This window comes from Aythya ferina (assembly GCF_964211825.1).
Source record: "Aythya ferina genome assembly, chromosome: 2".
Lineage (NCBI taxonomy): Eukaryota > Metazoa > Chordata > Aves > Anseriformes > Anatidae > Aythya > Aythya ferina.
In genome coordinates, this window is record NC_140297.1 from 139,131,448 (window position 1) to 139,152,043 (window position 20,596).

General features: G+C 45.6%; 1 long non-coding RNA gene across 2 annotated transcripts in view; it reads left to right on the top strand.

Moving 5' to 3' along the window:
- The window catches only part of LOC311432308, a 38,200-nt gene that overhangs the window by 7,227 nt on the left and 10,377 nt on the right, over positions 1 to 20,596 (top strand). Inside the window, exon 3 of one of the 2 annotated variants that reach the window (XR_014689968.1) lies at positions 8,081 to 8,186. The exons of the other annotated variant lie outside the window; for it this stretch is intronic. This is a non-coding gene — a long non-coding RNA (uncharacterized lncRNA). The remainder of the gene's footprint in view (positions 1 to 8,080; positions 8,187 to 20,596) is intronic. 2 annotated transcript variants of the gene reach the window in all.

The window sequence follows — 20,596 nt, forward strand, 5'->3', positions numbered from 1 at the left end:
ATGAGGACAAGAAGCAGATGATGCAATGTGCTAACCACAGCCCAGGGAAGAGTTTACACTTCCACAAGTGCGTTCAGGCTTCATCGTAGAGCAATTCCCCTGCAGCCTCTGACGTTGCCCGTTGCTAGAGACAGGGCTCGGTGGGGTAATTACCTCAGTCATGACAGGTACTCCGGTGCCATCAGCTGAAATCCTTTTCATGGCTTGACAGCAGAGATCTCATGACACACTCCCGCTTCTGATTCCCTACCTGCCTCGTGACAACTGTATTGCTTGGTTACACGAACAAAACAACATCGCTGCCTAACAGGGTGACAAAATGACAATAAACTTATTTTTACGAATTCTTTGAGCTCTTCCCCATCTGTCATTTGCTTTCTATATTTTTATGTTTCTCCTTTTTGCAGGATTTTACACTTATGAGGACTGAATCTTTGCATTCCCTGCAATTCCCCACTGCTCTGATGCGATCACTTCGCAGTTTGCAGTTTCCTTCTGTGTTAGGATGCGGTGTCACCACTGGCATTTTACTAGGTTAACATTTACACGGGTGAAATGCCTCCCAGCCCCCAAGGCAAGTTTGAAGTAGTCGTCAAAGGTATGGCGGGATGTTTTGCTGACAAAAACAAAGGAAAAAGGAAAAAGTCTAGGAAATTTCCGGCTCACAAACTGAGTTCCTACCATCTAGTAATAGGAATGCATGGAGAATTATTTTTTATTTATTTTTATTTTTTTTACATACCACAGTGAGACAAAACACCTGGGGCCTGAGCACCTGGAGTTAGGATATGAAAGATGTCCCGTACTGCTCTGAAGAACGGAGACGCTGAAAACACTTCATATTTTGACACTGAAGTCATAGGTTAATGTAAATATTTTATCATATAGCCAATACGTGACATTTTCTCGTGGCATACTGTAGCCCCATGTCAACTGGTTGTCACTGAAGAAGTTGTACGAGTCCCTTTCTGCCTGTGTCTGTCTTTCAGTGCAGAGAAAGCACAGATTATGAGCTTAGACTCATGCATATGATTTGAACAGCTAAGGTTAGGTAACGTGAGCAGATTAGTCAAATATCAGAATTAGTTAAAATATCAGAAAATACATCAAATGCTCTTTCCTTTCTTCCTCCACAGCGTTACTAAAACCTAGACGGTGATTCCTGAAGAATTATTTGGTATAATAAATGCTCATACTTAAAAGCAAAGTGCTATAATTAGTCAGTGATGATAGCTTACATCATAGTTTAATTTGCAAATAAACTCTTATCCTATTTCTAAGATCCTTAAGCCAAATTTTCCGCAGCTGGAGGATTTTGTCAGCCAGAGCACAACAGCCAACTGGAGGGATGCACTGCACTGATGGCTCTTTGCAAGGATTTTTATTTTTATTTTTTTCTATGCAGAGATGTGACCTGGCCAGCTTGTTAGCTTTATTCCTCTTTATTGCACATGAAACCTTGATGAAGTGTTTGTGTGGTACCAGAGCTACGTGAGGGATGCTGCAGCCAAGCAAAAGGCATTGAGAGTGCCCCAGGTGGGATTAAAGCATGTCAGGACTAAATAACGAGGAGAAGGAGCAAATAGAGGATCACAGGAGCTATAAGGCTTACCGAGTGAGCGAGGGCTCCCCAAAAGGCCACTTGTGCCTCCTGCTTGGAGGCAGGGAGGGTCTGGGATTTGTGTGGGGTGCCAGTGGGGTGGGCACCCAGACCCCACAGCTCGTAGCCTCGCAGCACCAGGCCCATGGTGTCCTGCTTGCTTTTTGTCTTACTGCGAAGCAAACTGCAGGATGCATAAATAGCAGTGCTGAATATAGACTGCAGGAGGTTATTTTAGCACAGCACGAAGACGTGATGCCAGTAAACCTGTAATTTGAATATATATTTTTGTTGCGAGGCCTGGTGTTCTGTTTCACACGTGCACCCGCACGCATAACAGGAGCAGTGAGGCTGTCGGCGCTGGCCATCTCGGAGGTACTGCAGGAGTCCGAAGGTGACAAAACACTGCCTTCGGCTGAGAAATTAATTCAAGCAAGATGCTTGGAGAAAACAGATTTGTATCTCTAGAAAAAGGGAAATTGAGGGCAAGTGGCACTTCACTAATGTATGCACTGTTTTGGAGAAACCAGAAGTCCTGAAGCCACAAATGGAGTTGAGCTGAAACCAGTTGAGCAATTCAACTTGTTGAGCTAGCGCAATTGTGAGAAGAATAATCCATAATATGCAATATGATGTTTCTAGAAGCTGAAATTGGCACTAAAAGGATGTCAGGGACTCCTATACTGGCTACCAGTGAACTATTGGCAATAATTCACGTATGCAGTGAAGTAGCAGGGCAACAAGAAAAGCCACAGGTGGCATTTTGGACAGGACTTAGTCAAGTCCCTGGCCACTGTTCCCATTGCTAAAGAAAAGCACCTAAATGCACACTCTGAGCGTTTTCAGTTTCAGGGTTCCTTCATCACAGTTGCCCAAGGATCTCGTCACACCATAATGCACCAGGAAGCAATTTGAGGGTGCTGAAGGCATTTCCTTTGGCAAACACATGGAGCTATCCCAAGGGGCTCGGCCAGAGTCTGCCGGAGCACAGCACGGCCGTGCCCCCCAGATCTCTGCAGCTCGGCCATTCCCCAGTGTCTCCTCCAGTCTTGACGAGACTGACAAGAAATTTAATGAGGTTATTTCCCCTTGGTGTTCTGCAGGTTCTCCCTGTCCCTTCTTGTTTCTCACATGAACGATCATGCTTGCTAACATTTTAGCCAAAAGGCCAAGACTTTGGTACAGCTTTGGAAATACTGCCTGCACGGCATGCAATCTTTCAGTTGCCTATTTATTTATTTTTTCTCCTGCCTTTAGGTCATTACTAGAACAATTAAAAAAAAAAACACGACTTAACCCATATAATACTCGACTAAATATCCTTCCTGGCACAACTAAACACAGTGTCTCAGTGTCAGCGTGCAGAGAACGAGACCAACTCTTTTCCATCTGTCTCGAAATTTCCAACTGTGATCTATGGAGAGCTGCCTGGTGGTCCCCACAGACTTGCCCGATCACATGCTGCTGGCTCCTCATCTTTTCCAGCTGCTAGCTTCTAATAAAAGCAGGGGAAAACGGTGTTCCACAGAAATAATGAGCGTGCCTGCCCCAGGGGTATTGTGTGAATGTGTGCTGGAGAAGAGATGATCTCCACCAGCCTGAAAGGGGGGAGACAGAGTCTGCAATGCTCCCCCTTCGTTAAACTGTGATACACCATATGAAAATAGAAAAAAAATTGGACAACTGAGTGGCCTTTTAAGTCCTAGTTTGATTAACCACTTGAGGGCCATTCTTTACCCTCATCTTGCTCCTTTTGGTTGCAATACACCGTTAGACAACATGTTTCTTTCAAATCCAGGTTCCTGGAAACTACACAGAGCGTACGATCCTCAGGTCCCGTGGCAGGGCCATTTCTCTGCCAACGCAGGACTGTTTAATACCGTAGTAGTCTTAATCTAATTACTTGTCCAGTCTCGTTTAAAAATTTCCCAGTCAATACAGAATTCAAATGAAACTGTAGGCTGTGTGAATAAGCCTGGCCAAATGGGATTTTATTTTTTTTCTCTGCCTAAAGACCAGGTTTGGCCTCTAAAGAACAGTCTGCGTAGTAATGAGTGTTTGGCTCCCTTGGAAATTGCAATTGTATGGAAATGTCACAAGCGTACATGCATCTTTATTTAAAGAACTGTGATTTTTTATTTCTTTTTTTTTGCTCTGGCTTGCTTAAAACCACATGACTGAGGTATTTTACAGCACAGCTGTTGCAGATGACTTCGCAATAACCTCCCTTACAATCAAAGGGAGGCATGGAAAGCAACAGATCTCCAGATAAGAGAAAAAGCAGTTGTAGCTGCGCTTAGGCTTGTCACTTGCCTTTTTTTTTTTCTTTTTTTTTTTTTTTCCAGCAGAATGTGTGGGTCAAATCCTGCCCTCGCTCCCGTGGGACCACGCTGAGGGCTGCAGAGTCGAGGCACTCAGCCTGGCTCCATATGCAGCCCATCGAGGAGCTGACCTGGGGTCCAGCCCCCTGCCTCCCTTCTCGCCCACACATGCCATCTGCTGTGGCCACTGCTGGGGAAATCAGCTGGCCAGGGGGAGATGCTGGCCTCAGCTCGCATGGACAACTCCTGCAGCCCCTGTCAGGGCTGCTCAGTCAGTGCTCGGGACCAAATCCAAGGTCCTGTTAAAAATTCTCCCTTTCCTGTTTTGTGCTTTCCTCTCTAGAATAAATCCCAATCCTGGCATGTCCCTAGGACCACAAGAGATTTATTTTAGCTAAGCAGAGAAGAGGGAATCAAGTACCTACTGCTGATGAGCAAATAGCTTTTTATTCCAAAAGCAAACACAATGTGAAAAAGTATCCTTCAGACGGAGGATTGCAGCAACATATCAGTGAATGTTCACACTCAGCACGGCACTTACTGCTACCCTTTCGACAATTATCACCTCCTGGCGTAGCTGCAGTGCTGGTACGGAGCTGGATCTCCCGTGGCAGTGGGATACGTGCACCGCAGAATCCCCAGCATCATCCCAGGTGGCCCCATAGATCCACTCGCCCCAAAGCACAAGCCCCAGTTCTCTCTGATTTTGGGCACTGGATGATTGTGATGCTAACCTGAATGCTCACTGACAGCATGGGAAGGTCCTATAAAAGGATGCCAGTCCGGGACACTTGGGGCACCCTGCTGCAGTTATAGTTCCTCCTTGTGAAGGACTGCGTAAAGGCAGGGAACTTTTGGGGAAGGAAATGAGAGCAGCAAGGTGGGCGGCCAGGCAGAGATGCTGGGATCAGACAGCGAGAGGCAACATGGGGAAAACGCAGTCAAAACTGCTGGGTTTGACTTCTGGCATGTTGCACTCTTCCTCCAAAACATCTCGGTGTGGTGGCAGCGACCAGCGCACCGCTCTGTGTCTTGTGCCACCATTCGGATCTCCCAACGCTGTTACTTCAGGGGAGCAGTACCTAAATGCTCAATATTCAGGTCGTGTTTTGAAAGGCTCTTTTAATTCCCCATTCATCAACACCGGAGGTTTTACAGGTTTGGAAATGGCCGAGCGCCGTGCAATAACTTGCAGACACACGTAATGGGTTTTTACAGGAGGTAATAGAAAATGCTCAGACTACCGTAATGGAAGTTATACAACACGCACAGACACACAAAAAAAAGGGACGAAGAAAACCTATTTACTTTTAAAGGCCTGTTGGTAGCTAACATAAGATCAAAATGTTTTTAAAAACGGTAGATTTTTACCAGGCAAAATCTAATGAGGCTGATTTTTAAACAACTTAGCACAATTACATTGATTGCAAGAGTAATTTGAGTAATTACACGTGGAAATGACCATAATTAGCCAGAAACAAGCAAGAACCTTACAAATGTTCACACATACAAGATTTTCTTCATCTTTCCATGTCATGTTCAATGCTTATTACGAGCTCCTTTGAGCCAAAGAAAAGGTGCAGATCAAAGAATTTGTACTGTGTTCATAAATGATGTGTAATAATCCAGATCCCTAAAAAACCCCAAACTTTTGAGACAGTTCTGAACTGTTACACATGACCTTCAAGATCTTTTGGGGAAGACTGGACAGCCTTTGTTACAGCAGCAGTGGCCGGTGGCGCAAGGAGCGGCCTTTCGGCATGCAGATGTAGAGGGGGAGGAATTATGCATTTTGTATTGAAGTCCTGCCTGGCGTCGTGTCAAAAAGTTAATTTCAATATGGTAAGAAGAACAAAGAACAATTTTAGGAAGGGTTTGATATTTTATTCATATTTAGATTAGGTCCAGAGAGATGATGAGAATGTTAATTGGTCTCTCTGAAGAGACAGCCGCTCTCGCCACCAGGACAAATCAGCTCAAGCAACTGGGTCTTTTTTTCTTCACTTTTCTTTTGTCTCTTTTAATCTTTTCTATGCAAAGCTAAAGAGAAACTGAAGAAAACCAGGCCAAATGGCAAGAAAATGAGCACAGGAACAGAAGAGACTTTAACAGCAGTCAGCTGATGACGGGAATTGTGGATAGCAAGGACAATAGTCAAAGTCGGTCCTGTTTTTCTGGGTAGGAACGAGCCAGCTAGGACCTCTCATATTTTTTATGATCTGTTATAATTGTTGCTATCATTATAGATCTCTAAAGAGAGCGGAAAGTAGCTGATGGGAGTTTATGGTAACTTTAGAGACAAAATGGTGACCCTACAGAAACTTTCCCTATTGAAAAGCCACATTTGGTGGTTGTAAGCATCTTCTTTGTTTGAACAAGTGGTCCTGGTGATAAAGGCTTCCCAGCAAAATGCTCAAAATAACAGTTCGAAGTGACTATCACTACAAAACTCAACAAACCACCAGCAGAGTTGTGTTTTTGGCAAAACTCACCCTTGTGTTGATAGATGCAGTGAACTTCCTCTGTAAAATTCATCCGTAGCCCAGCTGGACGTGGTTCTTAAAATAAACACAGCGAAGTAGACCAGCTTTAAAGCTCTGACCAAGAGGTGGTAAAAGCAGGGGGACTGTGCTGCTGCCCTGTTGTTCAGCTCTGACAGACTATCTCCCAGATTAATATCAATTTTCCAATACTCAGTGTTATTTCAGTTGGCTACAGTGCTCTCATTTCCTGGTGTTGTTCCATCTGTGTTATCATTTCGTATCTCTTTTGACTGCTTTTTCCACTCAGCTCTCTTGCTTCCTTAGCACTGTTACTGCATCTGACGCAGGAATATGGTAGGTGTTCCTTCTGGTTTTGCTGGGACCCGAAGCCCAGCTCCATCCCAACACATCTGGCAGCCTAAGGAAGAGCAGCCTTGTCATAACCAAATGTGAAATGCATCCTTCTGTTGTGATAGCACGGGACAAACCAACCCCATGTGATTCGGGTGAGTAGTAGCAATATCTGCTGTTGTAGCTTCTCATCTTGAGGTAAAGAAATCATGGGCAAGGAGAAAGAGAGACTATTTAGCAAGCCTTCCTCCCACAGACAACACCGACCTGTTCTGTCCTTTCCTACCCTATCCTGCTTCTTTTGCTGTAGTTAACACTGCAGTTCCTGAAGAAGCAGAAAATGCAGCACTGTTGCTAGCGAGGTAGAGTAAATGCCCTAGGATGATCCACAGACCAGCATAAATTTGGGCTAAATCTGGTTTTGGCTTTTGCTGTCAGAGGCATGAGTGCAACTAAATTTTTCCACTTGGGAAGGATATACCTGATGAGCATTGTCTGTCAATTGATATCACCTAAATGTACGGACTATAACAATCTAATTTAAGTTTTAAAAAGTTAACTTAAAAGACATTGCTTGATTTGCCATTTCAGGGAGCGAGTGGATCAGAGCTTCAGCTGGCCCATGACCGTGTTACTCCATGGAAGAGCTGTTATGGCACATACCAAGGGGCTGGCTGTGGCACTGTGATTGCTTTTGGCCCATCTGTACTCACTTTGAAGTGCGTCAGCTCATGAGGTAAACACACGGCATGCCCCATGACAGACTTGGGAAGCAGCAATGCCTGCCAGAGAGATGCTCCCGTATTGCTCGGTTTCACGTGGAGGTGTTGAGGGCTCTTTTTGCTTGGGTTGCATGACATGTATATATATTTTTTCTTTTGTTAAAGTGTCACTGAGACTGGCCTGTCTGTTTAAAAGTCAGCCCTTCTGCAGGCTACAGTGATTGCTTGCACTGCTTGCGTTAGCAAACTTCCATAACCTGGAGAGGTTCAACTGCAGTTAGCTGCAGTGGGGTAAAACTAATTACTTTTGTATATTCCTGTGCTGTAAGCGCAGGGTGCAGCTATTGTGCTGTAATATTAGATTAAACGGAGTACATTATTAGCTTTATCAATGATTCATTACAATCTTAATGCCAACTGAAAGGACACAGAGTACCCATTTACCAGGGTGCCTCTAGCAAACACTGCAGCACGCACAGGTGCTTTTTTGGAAGTGCCTTTTTGGAGGGATATAAAATACTACAGGCTTCCTGGGTTGAGTACACGTGTTTCAAGTAGATCACATCAGAAAGAAGAAAAATATACTTGTGTGTTTAACTTCAGGCTGAAGGCGGGGTGCTCTGATGGTGTGACCGGTCCGCATGGTCCACGCAGCCTGAGAGCGAGACCATTTCCCTGCCTTGTCATACCGATGGGCAAGCGTGCTCAGGTGAGCCCTGTGTAGGCTGCAGCAGCTGAAAGCAGTTCTGAAATAAGGCTGAACATTAAAAAAAAAAGGATCTGCTGAGGTCTCTCAGAAGCTGTGGCATCTGACTGATTGCTTCCCCTCGGCCATTCCTTCCCTGCCTTCCCCCGGCCTTTTGGAAGGAGCTGTCTCCTCGATTCATCGCCCCATCAGTTTCCTCCCCTGAAAAGTCATTCCTCTTCCACACATCCCTTCGCTGCAGGTCCTGGAGGAAGGGTGGGAACTTGGAGTGCTATTAATATGTAGAGAAATGCTAACTAATACCAGCTAGGTCAAAGAGAAGAGGGGATTTTTTCTCTTCCTTTCTCTGTCAGATCAGTATCAGGAGGGGTATTCCAGAGGGCAGATTTCATCTCCTAACGATACAAGACACAGCTTCAGGGCTTCCCAGTCTCTTTGAAAGCCTAGACATCGGGCTTGTGGTATGCACACTTGTCAACAACTGTATATTCACCCCCGTGGGCTCGAATCATATCTTACTACACCCCAGTTTGTCACCGGTATAACCACTGATTTCAGTTAAATTATTCTTTATGTACGCTGCTGAGTATGAAGAAAGGCAGGTTTGCTAAGTACAGCAGATCACACAAAACCAGTCGTTTTCTTCAAGGGAGGTTACAGCATTAGTCACCACCAAAGGCACGTCGATTTGTTAGTCTGTACACAGCACAAGCAGGCTTTCGAGACGGCAAAAGAATGTTTGTGTGGGTTTCCCGGGTCCTTTGGCTCCATTGCAAAGCTGGGTTTTGGTGAGGCTGGTTTTAAAATAGGTAATTGTCTGCTCCAAAAACGAGTCAATAAAATCCCAGAAACAAATCACACTGGAGGTTAGAAGCAAGGGTTGCTGCGTGCAAGGCTGAGAAGGAAAATACGTGAGTCCCAGGAATAGCCCCCAGCTGTTTACAGGGCATCTCTGGTAGGACCTGAAGGACGGAAGTAATGCCATGTGTCTCAGTACGTACGTGTAATAAATGTTACTCACTGATAGCAATTTGATTGTGCCTTAAAGATCTCAAAGTCCTTCTAAGAAAATAAAAGTTATTTGTAACAAAAAATTACATATCTGGGGTCTTTGGGACCCTGGCTGGGGTGCTCTGACCCAGGACCAGGGGATTCAGTAAACCACGAGCGAAAAAACTAAATTTTTAACTGCAGATAGGTTTCGCTTCACTGGAGAGGAATCTGCAATTCTACTGGAAAACATTTAGGGTTTAATGACTCAAAAATAACCGAAAACTACTGACTATGGCTTTTGCCATTTGCAGATGAGAGCAAATGACTTCATATAAACGAGAAATCTAAGTAATCAGGGTTAGATATTTAGCCTAAATAAGCAGAATCCCAGAGTGGCTGAGGCCGGCAGGGCCCTCTGGAGCCAGCCGGTGCCACCCGTGCCCAAGCAGGGACACCCAGAGCAGGGTGCCCAGCACCACGTCCAGGCGGCTGCTGAAGGGCTCCAAGGAGGAGACCCCACAGCCTCTGGGCAGCCTGTGCCAGGGCTCCGTCACCCTCAAGGTAAAAGGTGTTTCCTGATGTTAAAACTTATGCACTGAGTCTTAATTTTCATTTAACAAAAAAAAAAAAAAAAAAAAAGGTTTTGCTCTCCCTTCTTCAAAATGCAGGTAAAATGGAAGTTTCTAAAGAAAAATAATCAAAATGAATAAAAAAAAAAATCACTTCTTCAAAGCATTTTCAGACAAATCTAATTAGAAGGGTAATTTCCTAGAAGCTTTCAGCAAATTTGCCCATTCCTTCCACTTATATTTTTGCAATATCTCTGCATTCCACCTTATGTGTGGAGCATCTCCCCGAAGAAATCTGGAGGGCCTTGGCTTTGATATGCCTCTCACAGCTCGCTGGTGCTATGACGCCAGCAGGAAAAGCAGCCACCGTATGTTAGCTAGGCTACGAGGCAGCTGGGGAAAGGCAGTGCCTCCATAAATACTCATATATATCTAATTCTGTATATATCTATGGATGTTTGTAGTTTAGATCCCGAGTTTTTAAATCAGTAGATGTGTAACATGTAGGTATATGTGAATGCATTTGGTGTGTGTGTGTGCACAGACACACTTACACAACCATACGCCTTTAAGCTTGTTTTATTTCTCCTCCATCCTTTTCCTTCTCTGTTAGACTCCTTGGGTTGTAAGCCTGCTGGATCAGATGCTGTGCCTGTGCTGCACTGCCTCGGTACATCTTGTCTTGAGGGGAAAACGAGGGTATTCCTGTACTATAAATACTAGCTTATAACCCAAAATCTCTGTTCAAAGAACAGGAAGGCTGCAAGGTCAAGCAGCCAAAGATAGGAAGTATCAGGATTTGGAAGTCCTGTACCATTTTAATTCAGCCTCCTCTGCATAATGATAATTGCCTGATGATGTATTTTGCTTTTTCCCTAGTCATTGCCTCGCTCACTGTATGAAATGCGTAGTACTAACCTACAGAGCAACGAGGCTGGATTGGCTTTCCCCTGACAGTCCCACATGTGAGTTTACATCCTATTTAACGTGTGCCATTGAAACTCCACCATAGAGGAGAAACATTTTTTTTTCTCACTGCTTTATTATCAGTAGTGCTCATCTCTGTCACCTGGGAGAGCCTCATGAGTTTCTGTTCATAACATCCTCTCTTTGGTGAGAGGGATGCCCATCGCTGATGGCAGACCGAGCTAGATTAAGGTAAAGTAGATTTAATCTGGTAAAACAGAGATAGATTAAGGGGAAAAGATCAAAAACTGGAGGTTTGCAGTTTGAGATACACCTCGTTTCTCACAACATCCATTACCAAACAGTATCATACTTTCAAAACTCAAAGACTTCAGTCTGGCGCTCAGCCCTCCTGATACAGGAGGCCAGGGAGAACCAAGACAGACCTTAAGCCCCAGAGCACAGCCCCGGGATGCTGAGTAGTGGGGTCCCAGATGTGCGTCTGTTGTTACGTTACATCTAAGACACCCAAGAGGCAGAAGAGGGCTCTCTGAGCTCTCTCTGTCCCGTGGCATCAGTCCCATAGGTCCTGTGGTAAGAAGCCTTGATCCTGCACTGCTCTGGCCCCGTGCACGTCGTAGGATCCACAAATGGAGTTTGGGAATAAATTAAATATGAAAATGAATAATGTACTTCGTGCATCACTCCGGGGGCGACCTAGCTGGAAACCACATTTAATTTCATGCTCCTCGTAAATGTTTAATTTTAGTTGCAGTGCAGGGTTTTAAACCAAAAACGCCGGGTTACGTCACAGGAGCTGTGGTGGAGGCCTCAAGGTTTGGGCTCTGCTGGTCCTTGGGGAGGGAGCAAGGGTGTCATGGGCTGAGGGACCTGTGAGCGGCCTCGTGAGGGTCATCCACATGGACACCGACCCTGCTGTGCAGGTTGGAGGTGCTGTCATTACATTTCAGAGTCAGTCTCGGGTGTATTTCTGCGGGGCTGTCTCTTCCTGTCAAGATTCTTGTGCCTTGCCCAGGCTCTTGCAGGCTCGCGCCCATTTGCACTGAGAAAAAAAAAAATAAATTGAGCAAGTTGGATGGATTTCTCTAAAAGAAGAGGTGGATTTTTGGAGCATGATTTGTTAGCACTGCAGGAAGCATGGCTTTAAGAAATTTGTCACCAGGTGCACACAGCAAACAGAGAGCGCCCTGCTGAGCCCAGAAACAGGGCTCTCTTTGCTAAAGCAGAGGAGTGTTTGAGGGAGGCAGTTTTCCTACACACATAGTTTCACTCATATGCTGAATCTCATGATAGGCATCTGCACTAGGGGTAGTTCCCTTACCAACTAGCAACAAAACCCCTGGTGTTTTAAGGAGAGTGGGAGTGGACCGAAGAATCTCTGAAATTCTAATTCCAGGTACAAAGGACTTCTATAGCTTACCACCAATTAGAAATTCAGCCTGAAAATTAAAATATAATCAAGAAAACAATAGAAGGTAAACAAGCGTCTTGAAATTGGATTTATTCTATACTTACAGAGGGCTTCGCTTGATTTTTCTCTGAATCAGAGTAAATAGCTCCTGATACGAGAATTATCTAACTCCATAGCTACTGCAGTAAGTCATTGCACGCATTTTTTTCTACCAAGTCTGGAAAGGAATTGGAAATCTGTTATCCGGGCTTCACAAACAAGCCAGCAGCATGACATTTAGCCACCTGGTTCTCCAATTTGTGTGCGTTGAATCAGTGGCGTGGACCACTGTGAATTAATGGCTATGGCCTTTTGTGTACTCTAGCTGGCTACAGCTGTTGGAGACACTTAAATATCCCAACAACTACAGCGTTGTTTGCTGACACGTTCTGAGCGCCCTGCTTGGCGTTTGGTTGTCCTGTTAGCGTCCACTGCTCCGTTTCACTTGGAGGCAGCCAGAGATTTGGTTAAGGACCTATCCAGGTGTTGTGGAAGTAATCAGGGGGCAATTCTAGCACCATCTAAAAGCCAGGCTGTTTGTTCTTCTGTGCACGTGGGCTGCTTATCGCGAACACGTGGAAAAATCCACAGATGCGGTTGCTCCAGAATGTGGCTTTGTGTCAGGGCAAGAAAAATGTCTTTTTCATCCGATTCACTTGCACTAGGTGAAAGCATGTTTGTTCTAGAGAAGAAAGGCAGAAAGATAAAAGAGAGGCTTGGATTAAAATGGAGGCTTTGTTGGCATAAGAGATTAACCTAAACATCTGCTGTTGAAGGCTGGTAACCTGCTTCCCTGCCATGACCAGCAAGTCAGCATTGATTTATACCTCTGTGGGGCAAAGCCGTGTGTAAATTGCAGCTACACGCATTTGTGCCAGCGTTGTGTGGCAGTACGACTCTGCTGACAGCTTAGCAGAAGCACTGATGGCTGCAAAGCACTTGCTTTCACCTCTGCTTTTTCCTCAGCTCAGCCAAGGCGGTGGCACTGGCAAAGGTCCCGGGGCGCAGGAGTGCTGGGGAGGAGGAGAGCATTGGTACAGGCTGAGATTGGGGTGAAGTGGCCTGAAGCATCGTGTGGGGCCACTTTCTCAGAAGCCTAAGCAAGAAAGCATGGGGCAGGAAAGGAAGAGCTCCTCTTTGTGCCTCGCTTTCTTCCAGCAACCTGCTCTTTACCCCTGCTGCATCACCCCACAGCTCTGCTGACAAGCGCTTTGGGGTGGCTGAAGGAGCACTGCAAAACCTGTCCTGCCCTTCATCTTGGTCTCTTTGATAGAGAAGTGCAGTGCTCTGTGCCCAGCCTTTCCCTTCCTCCTCCACCTCAGCCTCCAGCCTTTCCTTGTGCAAACATGTGCAGAGCTGGAAACTGTAATCTGAGTGACAGGAGCCGTATGGTCGCTCCTGGGTGACCCGGAACATGTACACCACAGCAGCTGATGATAATAAGGAGTGGGGAAGCAGTGGACCTTACGGTTGTCCTTGTAATCCTGCAAGTGGTCTGTGCACGAGGATTTCCTCTCCGTGCTCTATCCCTGGTCTGCTGCACAATGGCAAAGAGCTAAACTCTTCAACAATGCCTCCCACCACCGCTCGGAGACGATTTAGCCAGACAGATGTCCAGGCTGAAAATCAGGATAGCAGGGAAAGTGATGCAGCACATTAATTCAATGAAATCACAGGAGTGTCTGGAAGCCATCCGAAACCCATTTGCATGTTATAAAAGGACGACTTTCCTGAAGGTATTCCAAGCTTCCCCGGAGTGCTGAAAGCAAAGTTTTCTGCACCAGCACACAGTCTTGACACAGACTGCTGTGCAGTGCAAATGTCTTCATTCTGGCTTGGCTCTGTTGCCTCCTTTTAATATATTCTCCATTTATCCAACTGGTTTAGCAGTCTCCTCCCCATGACCTATCACATCGCTGTTATCTTCTTATTAATCACATCTGACATTCAATTGGCATGTTTTGACAACCTTATCAGCGAGATTTGTGTTCTCATTTGACCTCAGCCTGTAAGGGAGGGGAGAAAAGGAGTCCTTGAACAAGCCCCAGCCCTACTGATAAATACTGAACGGGAGAGACATCTTTATGACCTCTTGCCACGTCCCGTAAGAAATTATGGGGGAGGCTGTTATAAGGTGTCTGACTAGCGCTGGGTGCCACAGGACTCCCTGCTTTCACTGGGCGCAACAGGCACTGGCAGAACACACACAGAGCAGTGCCTAAGAGCTACTTGCCTGTTTTAATGCAAGGAATCACATTCCTGTTCTTTTCCCTGCTCTATCTCCAGCCTGCTGATAGGGTCTAGAAATGTACCTGCTGTCAACACCAGCCACCACTTCAGGAACAACATGCAATTATGGCACTTTCAGAGCTCCTCACAAGCAGTGTGGGCAGCAGGAATGATGAAATCTACTGGAGAGAAAATTTTGCCTAAAACAGCATGAATAAGGCCATGGTGTAGAGAACACTGAGCAGGGTCCAGACCTTCAAGGGGTCCAGAAGAGATGACAGAGAAAAGAGAGTTTGTAGATGTTATAGAGTGGTCTGCTACCTTAGGTTTCTAAAGGGATTCACAACAACATTGGACATTTTTTGTTTCAAAAAATTGAAACAAAATGTGAAAGGTCTAAAGATTAACGGAGAGTAACCCACTATGAGACTGAGACATCCTCATATTCATATTTCCTAGACTGTAAACTCCTCAGGACAGAGAATCCCCCTCTGTCCCATGTTTTGTAAAACGAGGCACATTTTTTGGTGATAGATGCCTGCTTAGGGAAAACAGGAAAGCTGGTCTCGAAGCATTTAGTCAGGCCAGGCTTCTACACAGCTTTCACAAGTGTTTTTCAATTTCAGAAAAAAAAAAAATATTGAGAAAGACCCTCAGGATGTAGCCCATGAATTGTAATTCTCACAGCACAGATGGATCTTGAGGTAATTCAAACTAAAATCCTGTCAGAAAGGTCTCTCCTTCTGCTTGTGTTCCTGTTGGAGCTACAGACATTAAGACTGTAATGTTTATAGCTGCCATGTGATTGCTACTTGCTGCACAGGAAGCAATTATGGATGAGGCCTGAGCTGCCTGGCCTCATGGCTGTCTTTTCGGGTCTCGTTAAGCACCTGTGGACAATTGGATGGATGGAATGTGCTAACCAACATGTTCCCTGCACCAGGCTTGTCCTACTGCTGACATCAGTCACATCGAAGTGCTAGGGCAAATCAGGTGAGTCAGATAAAGGTCTCAAGTGTGGGATTGTCTCAAAGTAGTGAACACAAAAGCAGGTCTGTACCTCACTCCTTCATAGGAGAACTTGGGAAAGGAAGGGTGAAATAGAAGAATCTTTCCTCTGACCATTCTTTGGAAGGCTGCTTTGCAAGGGAGACTCCTGGAAAGCTCATCTAAATCACTATGAAGACACTAGAGATGTGTGACCTGGCAGAATTGTCCAGGTACCCCTGTGGGGAAAGCAGGCTGAAGTATCCACGATGGGATGTAGCTTAAAAATTCACAGAGGATCTTCTCTTTGGTCTTGGGCACGCTGTACCTCTCTTTCTCAAGCCTATGGTCAATTTGCCAGGTTCACAGTCTTGGTTATACAGATCTAACACGTGGTGCCTACCCCAAGCTGGTTATCCCTTACCTTCTGTTAAACTTTCCTGAAGGAGGTTCCCCCCCTTTTTTTTTTCCCTTCCTTTGATGACACATTTTCTAAACCACAAAGCTGCTTTGATCTGGACAATGTCAATGCAGTCATGCTGGGCTGTGGGTTTTCTCTTTAAAACCTGAGGTGACTATGCACACAGGCAGCTATGCTTCCCTGGTGGCCACTGCTCAGAGGTCCTCCAAGTGGGCCTGGTGCTTTCTTACTGCTCTTTCTTACTTGTCCTTGAGGCCTGGCTGCCTTGGACGGTGATAGCATACTTGACTCAAAGCTTTCCATGTATGCAGAATTGCCTGCCACGAGACTTGCACCACTGACTGCCTCCTCACAGTCTTCCTCTGCAGCTAGGCTGACACATGGAGCTTTTGCAGATTTCGCTTCTATTTCATGACCCCTGTGTATCAGACACATTTGGACAGACCAATCCGTGATTCATTCATAGGTTGCCTCTGACTTCAGGTTCACGGCAGGAGAAAGGCTAGTTTCATCTTGTATGCGACGATCCTACGTGTGTCAGAGCAGCTATACTCAGAGGTCTGTTTACTTAAAAGGAGAATTTGGTTTCAGCTGACCTGGGGTTAGTCATACTGCTGACTGAAGGGCTGCTGCTTTGGGTTTTGATTGCCGTTTTTGTCGCAGAGGTTGTGTGTTAGCTTCCTGCTGATGACTGGATGCGGTCCTGGAATATTGTTTTGCTGATAATCAGGAGCAACAGAGAGCCCAGACCATCCTGCCTGAGCGTCTGCCTGGGAAGGCCATTCCAGCCATCCAGCAAGGACTTTGAAGCAGCTGAGTAAAGACAGCACAAATAACCTGTTCCAGGCTGCCTGTGGGATATCATAGCAGGAGCCAAAGTGGATTTCAGGCACAGAAAGCAGAGCTTTTAATGGTTTTGTCCTTGACCTTGCTGGGAAGGAGGGAAAGTGCCCAGCTGCCCCTGGCTGCCTGATGCTTTGCGGGAGCATAATTGGTGGTGTCCATCCACTTCCCCATGAGCCAGCACCCATGTAAAAGCCACCAGCCACCACCAAGCAGCCTACGTGACAGCAGGCCTGGGTCTCCTGGTGGCAGGAGGCTGCCACAGGGTGTGGTGTGCATCAGCACCTCCTTTGTGGGCACATCAGAGTCCTCTGTGCTTATTAGAGGTCTCCGTGCCAGCTCCCTGCCTTGGTCGGTGGCCAAGAAACGTGCAAGACCTTTAGCACAGGCCATCATGTGTCAAAGGACACTACTACCAAGGACTTGAGCAGAGCATGACGTTGCCTCATGTGTTGCTAATCCCGCAGGATTTTCCACCTGTGCTTCTCCGCTCTTCACCTGCTCTTTCCCTTTGTTTCGGCACAATGTAGAGGCAACGAAAGCGAGTTTTCCTTCTCTCACCCGCTGGATGCCTGCTCACAGTCCAAAACCTCTCCCCCTTCTCTCTCTCTCTTTTATTTTCCTGATGTTTAAGGTTTCCAAGCTCAGTTGCTCGCCCACCTCCTCCTCCTCACTGCCTTCATCTCGCAGCCAAGGGGCAGAGCTCCACCACCTCAGGTGCGAGCTGTGCCAAAGGCTCAGTGTCCCGTCAGGTACAGCAGATATTGCTGTCATTTCTGCCCAGCTCCTCTGCCAGTAATAAGGGCGTACATAATGCATGAGCTGGTGCTAGATGAGGATCAAATATGCACAGCTGTTGAGTTATTATGTGGTGCCGTGCTTTCAGGTGGGTGAAAAGAGCCACTTTGCAGCTACTTAGGATTTTTGTATTCTCTTCCCAGGAACCTCCATTTGAATCTGCTCACAAGATAGCATCTTAATTAGTCACAGTCCTTCATGGCAGTTCCTGCCTTGCTGGCCTTTGTTGGTTAAACAGCTGAGGGCTTCCTGGGCCAGGGGCAGAGCAAAGCCAGCGGGAGGTGGGTGATAACAGCCGTGGAGATTTCTCACTGCGGGAGGGCAAGCAAAAAAGGCTTCAGGTAAAAGGGGAGGATTTTTCCCTTCACTTTGTCTCTCCCTTCGCTCGGAAATACCTGCATAACACAGCCTAAAACATCTCCCCCCCCCTTGAGGCCTATGGTTATCCCCCTCGTTTAAGTGCGGAGGGAGGACAGTTCCTCGGAGGCGGGATGGCGGCGCTGAGGGGACGCAGCCGCCATTTTCCCCTCCAGGCCATTTGGGCTGTGCTTCATGTGCAAGTTGTCAAATTTTGTCAAATGGCAGGCACAACATGAAGCAAATCACCTCCAAAGCTCCATCCAAATTGTCACTTTAGTGCACTTTTGTGTTCAGCTGTTACAGGGAGGCTTTTAAAAATCCTTTTTTGTCTTTGTTGGTGTCGCTGTTCGAGACGCACCAAAAGGCTGGCGACCTGCCTTCCTCCTCTCGCTCCACACACCGGTCTGTCTCCAGCACAATTGGCACACACAGCTCAAAGACTTCAGATTCTGAGACTGGGCATCATGAACAAAACTCTATGCCCAGGAAGGGCTGGAAAACACTGAGCTCGGGCTGGGAAGGCTTTGCTTTGCTTTGCAAATCAACTCAGCAGGGCTGGCTCAACCTGAAGGCAGGCATGTGCTTAAGTGGAGGGCGCTGTCAGGAAATTTCCATCCTTCCCAGGCTGGAAACTCAACAGGTAGTCGGACAGAATGCCAAAGGCTCAGAGACCATGGAGACGCCAAGTTCCCAGACTCTTTAGAGAGAGCAGATATGGCAGATTTTCCTCTGCATCCCTGAGGGGACCCCTCTGTTACACCACCCCGGCATCAAGAAGTATTACCTAGATCCTATTTACCTGTGAAAATCCCTTTTTTAACTTTGCTGAGAAAAACAAAGGTCTGTCCAGCCTCCTGCAGTTAGGTCCCATTTAGTGGCATACTTCCTTTGACAGAAGGATTTTTAAAGGTGTTTAAAAGCATTAAATATCCCACACTCAGACAGCTTTCCAGAGTGATGTGCACCTGATTATTGCATTGAGAGTATTTGGAAATGCCAGCTGGGATTCCTTCCAGGTTTCCTCTGCTGTGCTGTGGAGTTATACTGTGCCATAATCCTTCCCATCCACACCCACAGACGTGGCCACATCCATCCCATGCTTACTGACGTACAGAATGAATAGCTATGAGTTTTATTGACATTTTTCTACAGGGTGCAACTCATAACAAAGAGATGTCCAGACATCCGATTTAGTTGCAAATTTACCACCGTCACACAGACCCTAGACCTGCAATTACGAAATGTACTGCCATAACAAATACCAAATTTCTCCAGTATGGATACTAAGAACAAGTATTCCTTTGTCATTTTAAATGGATCTTCCTTTTCTGTTAGAGCATTTTTTGAGCCCAAAGCAATAGAACTAGTCAGTAGCAAAACATTTGGATGGGAAACTGGGAATGAAGAAGAGGACAAAGGGAGGAGGCTTTTAATTTCATTTAATGAGGTCTACAAATACTTGCAGTGTCAGAAGATGAAGCAACATCATCTACATCTGGAGGAGAAAAGGAAATGGTTGTAGTTCCATTTTCAAATCCTAAAGCTTATGAAGTGACAAATGGTGTTTATCCTATCCGGAAAAAATGTTATTCTTAATTGTAATACTGTCACTGCTGCCAGTGCTCACAGCTTCAGTGTATGTCTCTTTTGTCTCTTGACAAATGGTGTCTTTTCAAGCCCTGATTTGATTATATAGGAATCTCAACAATGCTTTTTTTTTTTTTTTTTTTTTTCTTTTCCCTAAGTTTGAAAGTACATACTGGAGCAGAACCTGAAGGTTGAAAAAGTGGAAGACCAAGAATTCACTACATATTGGCTTTTTAAAATCTCATATTTTAAAGAAAGTGTGATCATTTATTGTTTCTCTTTGCCCAGTTAATAATACCACGCTCTGAAACAGGAAGGTACAATATACATGGACACAAACATACCTGTCGCTTCATTTGTCACCAGTTTCTTTCTGCAAAGAATATCACTTGGTTTTGCACTTATCATATTAGTGTGTGCAATCCTTGAATTTTTCATGTATCTGCCGGACCATTACATATACACAAGGTATAGGAATATGTAAGTGTGCTTTTGTTTGTTCATCTAGTTACATTTCCAGACTAGCCTGGGAAAATATGGGCCGTGATACCCCAAAGAGCTTTCATGCCATAAGATTACGAGGAGAAACTTCATAAGAGACATCTAATAACGTTTTTAAAAAAGCTGAAAGAAACTAAAAACAAACCAATAACAACAAAAATTATATCTTGTCAGACACTATGCTTTCATATCAAGATACAGAAAAACTAGAAATGAAGAGAGTTTCCAGGAGATATTTTTCCAATATTAAAGATTGATGGGAACATCCAGGTGAATCCAGTGCTTAGGTGGAAGCAGTTAGGGCAGGTATATTGTCGTGTATATTGTCACTAGACATCAGAGAGCACTAAAGTGAGCAGCTGCCCATCTCCCTAGTGTACTGAAGATGCTGGGCACTCAGTCACGTCCACAGCAGCAGTGCTTAGGTACAGAGGTTTTCCTTTTCAGAAGCAAGCGGACAGTGCATGAGCAGGAGCAGACCTTTCTGTCCCTGGGACAGCTGCAGCCAGCTTTGTCCTGCCACGGCTGGCTTGAGGGAAAGCTGTTGTAGGATGCAGGAGTGTCTGACTGTGGGGTTTTTGCTTGAAATAGACCTCGGTCCAGTCTGCATAAACACTTTAATGCTTAACCGCATAAAGGAGTTGTCAAAACAATGGTTTAACACGCTGGAATTGGAGTATTTCTTGTAAACATTAGGCTGACTTTGTTCCTTTGCATGTGGAGGAGCCTTGCCACGGAGGAATGCAGG